This window comes from Myodes glareolus, unplaced genomic scaffold, assembly GCF_982192425.1.
Source record: "Myodes glareolus unplaced genomic scaffold, mMyoGla1.1 HAP1_SCAFFOLD_149, whole genome shotgun sequence".
Lineage (NCBI taxonomy): Eukaryota > Metazoa > Chordata > Mammalia > Rodentia > Cricetidae > Myodes > Myodes glareolus.
Window position 1 is genome coordinate 44158 of NW_028263299.1, and position 4875 is coordinate 49032.

The following is a 4875-nucleotide window of genomic DNA, read 5'->3' on the forward strand; positions in this document are numbered from 1 at the left end:
AAGAGAAACACAACTTCTGTTAGCAAGGACATCCCAGGACTAACATAGTGCATAATGAGTCTTCCCATATAATGGTGACTAGTGCTCCTCAAGAGCATCAAAAAGACACAAGGAAAGATCATTGCAAACATAGTCTTGAGCTCACCAGACATCCTCGTTAGAGTGACATCATTTTTAAACCTTGCATGGCAATCCCTGATGCACTGCCATGATGCCCAGGGAAGACAGGGTGACCTGGAAGTTGAACTACTTCCTTAAGATCATCCAACTTTTGAATGATTATCCAAAATGCTTCACTGTAGGAGCAGACAATGTGGGCTCCAAGTGGATGCAGCAGATCCATATGTCCCCACAAAGGAAGACTGTAGTGCTGATGGGCAAGAACACCATGATGAAGAAGGCCATCCTGTGGCATCTGGAGGACCACCCAGCTCTAGAGAAACTGCTGCCTCATATCTGGGGGAATGTGGGCTTTGTATTCACCAAGGAGAACCTCACTGAGATTAGGGACATGCTGCTGGCCAATAAAGTGCCAGCTGCTGCCTGTGCTGGTGCCATCGCCCCATGTGAGGCTACTGTGCCAGCCCAGAACACTGGTCTGGGTCCCAAGAAGACCTCTTTTTTCAAGGCTACTAAAATCTCCAGGAGCACCTTTGAAATTCTGAGTGAAGTGCAGCTGATAAAACCTGGAGACAAAGTGGGAGCCAGTGAAGCTACGCTGCTGAACATCTCCCCCTTCTCCTTTGAGATGATCATCCAGCAGCTATTTGACAATGGCAGCATTTACAACCCAGAAGTGCTTGACATCACAGAGCAGGCTCTGCACTCTTGCTTTCTACAGGGTGTCTGAAATGTAGCTGGTGTTTGCAGACTGGTTACCCGACTGTTGCTTCAGTGTCACACTCTAGCATCCATGGGTATAAGCGGGTTCTGGCTCTGACTGTGGAGACTGAGTCCACCTTCCCACTTGCTGAAAAGGTCAAGGCCTTCCTGGCTGATCCATCTGCATTTGTGGCTGCTGCCCCTGTGGCTGCTACAACCACTACTTTTCCTGCTGCTGCTGCAGCCCCAGCCAAGGCTGAAGCCAAGGAAGAGTTGGAGGAAACAGATGAGGATATAGGATTTGGTCTCTTTGACTAATCCTCTCAAAGCAACAAACTCAGAAAACTTAATCTGAGAAACATGGAAATAAAAGGTTACTTCTGTGAAAACAAAACAAAACAACATAGTCTTGAAAGTCAGTATAACCCTGAGGCTGAACCCAGATGAACAACAACAGCCATCACAGCAAACACACACACACACACACACACACACACACACACACACACACAGGCTTTAGTGTACTCCAATGTCCTTGATGAATATCCACTTGTACATCTGTTATCGGAATTCTTGCTTCTTCACACTAAGTCAACCAGCACATGACAGTGAGGATGTTTCCTGTTCACAGAGAGTTCAACAGGAATCCTTGGACAATTCTATGGGAAAACTATTTAGCAAGCATTGCGGAGGCTGGAGAGATGGCTCAGAGGTTAAGAACATTGCCTGCTCTTCCAAATGTCCTGAGTTCAATTTCCAGCAACCATATGGTGGTTCACAACCATCTGTAATGGGGTCTGGTGCCCTCTTCTGGCCTGCGGGCATACACACAGACAGAATATTCTATACATAATAAATAAATATTAAAAAACCATCAATTTTGTCATTCTCTGAAGAAGAAACAGACATGAGGTTCATACTGTAAGCCCCTGGTTCCAGAGAAATGGTTTCTAGAGCTGTGCATCAGTAGCTGGAAACTTAATTGAAATGGGGCACAAGGGGAAGGTGTAATGTCACAGAGCAGATGAAAGTAATCCCAGGTCACTGTATACATCTATAGAAGTAGTATAGAGGATTCCTTATTTCACACAGATAAGATGTAAAATAAGAAAAATGAAACCAAAGTAAAACATGGCAGAAAATTTTAAACAGAACAATTAAGCAAAATGAACACATAAGCAGAAATCCATGCCTCAACAAAAAGTGTTGAGTGTATGTATTAAGAAGAACAACTGAACACAAAATTCAACCAACAAAGAGGAAATCTCCCAATGTCAAGGTCCAAGTTAGGAGATTCCTGTTTATCAGGTCAAGTATAGAAGTCCGGGTGCTCTCTATTCAACAAGAATTTCTCTGCAGCATCAAGACAAATTGCCTCTAATGACTCCATTTCCTCTGCTGGGTTCCACCATCATGGGGCTTTACAACCTCCTGTACAGCACCCACTGTTAGAGACCGGAAATCCAGAGACTTGAGATGATGTGAAACCTCTGCAACACAAACCTTGAGGACATCTGGTCTTCAATAACAGCCACAGTAACAATCGTGCACTCAGTTGACTTTGGGCTACCCTGGGTTAGAGACAGGGCTGTGGACTTGATAGTGAACACACACGCTTCCTCAAGGTCCTTTTCACTCAGACCCTCAAATTCTCTGATGACTCCAACTACTGCAGCCCTCTTCATCTCTACCCTCATGATACTCAGTTTCTTTCCCTTAAACTCGTATTTGTGGGCATGGAAAAGATGATGGCCTGTCTGTGATACTGCAAGGCCATGAGGAAATTGTCACCCCTCAAGACTTTCCAGAGCATGTTCTGTTTAACGAGTGGCATGGTGGGCAGGAGAAGACTCTTAATGTGATAAGGGGATTCACAACCACAGGGAAATGCTGAGGGAAGTAATAAGGCAGGTGTGTATGCTTTAAGCACATGACCAAACCAAATCCCTTACCTTTTACAGCTAAGTTAAGAAAACTTAACATAAAGAATTAAACCAATGTACAAAATGTTAAAGATGAATGTGTAGAGAATAATAGAAAATGATTGAAAATAAAATAAACTGAAGAACAGGCACTAAGTAAATCTAAACCATGTCAGTCAAAATTCATGCACAAACCTGACCCCACTGGGAAGCACACTTACAAAGTTCAGGTCAGTGGTAATCACAGATATTTAGTTCCAAAATCAGACAATAAATATCAAAGTCTCTCAAATCTTCTGCAGCCAGCCAGCAGCTTCACTGCATTCGAAGGACAAGATCTAGGCCAAGCTGGTGACTAATATGAGTGGACCTCTCTCATACGTCACAATGGTTCCTTGTGAGGTCACAGAGCCATGGAGCAATCACAGTTGACCAGAAGCCATCATCGCTTTGGAGTTCTCTCATGGCTCCTCCCACATTGATGCCAAGACTCAGTGTAAAAGAGGTGGACGTTAATTTTGGCTCAGGCTTTCTGATCTTTTTGGATCAGAACAGCATGGTGGTGGCTCAGCTGGTGGCAGTAGCAGCAGGGCCTCAGGCAACTGCTTTCACTGACAGATATCTGCTCACCCTCAAGCCTATTTAAAAATCCTTGCTATCATGGCCACTCCTGAAATTCTTTTCATTGTCAAAACCACAATCCCAATTTATCCTGAGTCAAGATTCCTAAAAGCTTATGGTACTCCTTAGACTGCTGAGGGTGACAGTGTAAAACTAGGTCTTGTCCAACAGAGGAATCGAAAATGGCTGAAAGACACTTAAGGAAATGTTCAACATCCTTAGTTATCAGAGAAAGACAAATCAAAACAACTCTGAGATTCCATCTTACACCTGTAAGAATGACCAAGATCAAAAATACTGATGACAACTTATGCTGGAGAGGTTGTGGGGAAAGGGAACAATCCTGCATTGCTGGTGGGAATGCAAGCTGGTACAGCCCCTTTGGATGTCAGTGTAGTGATTTCTCAGAAAAGTAGGAAACAACCTTCCTCAAGACCTAGTGATACCACTTTTGGGTATATGTCCAAGGGATGCTCAATTGTGCCACAAGGACATGAGCTCAACTATGTTCATAGCAGCTTTGTTTGTCATAGCCAGAACCTGGAAACAGCCGAAATGCCCTTTGACTGAAGAATGAATGAGGAAAATGTGGTCCATTTACACAATGGAGTACTACATAGCAGGAAAAAAACAAGGCCATCTTGAATTTTGCAGGAAAATGCATGGAGCTAGAAAACATTATTTCGAGTGAGGTAACCCAGACACAGAAAGACAATTATCACATGTACTCACTCATAAGTGGTTTTTAAACATAAAGCAAAGAAAGCTAGCCTACAAACCACAATCATAGAGTTTAGGGATTGAACCTGAGCTAACTTTCCAGTCCCACCCTAAACTTTTAAAAGTCTAGTAAAATAGAGGTCTGGGGGAGTCAGCAGTTAAGAGCACTTGCAGCAGTTACAGCACCCATGTTGCAGTCATGTGTAAATCCACATTCATGGGACCCAGTGCTTTTGTTTGGTCTCTGAGGGTATCACACACACAAGGAACATGCACACACTCACACACACACACACACACACACACACACACACACACAAGCACTGCAAAATCACTAATACTGGTCTTAGCATCAGGATTTCCTCATGAGGGACTAGGAGTGTCCTGAGCCTTCCTCTGAAGATGCTGATGGGAAAATGGAGTTGGTCCTTAGTCTGTGGGGAAGGTTTAAAGAGACACAGAGGACAAGGGTGAAGAACAGCACAAAGCCTGTGCAGATGACATCATGACCCTCTGACATGCTGTGATTTGTACATGAGGAGCTTGCTGTAAGGATCCACAGCTCAGGTGCTGTCATTTGCAGGACTGAGCCAGCCAACTTCAGAACTCCAGGGACATCCTTAGGGATGGACGTTTAGTATAAATTGTGTTATGTGAGATACGGCCCCTGTATGCACAGATATGTTCATACAGGGGCCATAGTTTAATAAGGTTTGCTTTATCTGGAAACAATCTGTTCTCAGAATGTAGGCTGTGCTTTAAATGCACGGGTCATACAACTCTTGCTCCC

The 4875-nt window shown here is 43.9% G+C and overlaps 1 pseudogene; it reads left to right on the top strand.

Moving 5' to 3' along the window:
- Positions 1–211: 211 nt before the first annotated feature.
- On the top strand, positions 212–1140 carry LOC148117051 (putative ribosomal protein uL10-like pseudogene; annotated as a pseudogene).
- The last annotated feature ends 3735 nt before the right edge of the window (positions 1141–4875 follow it).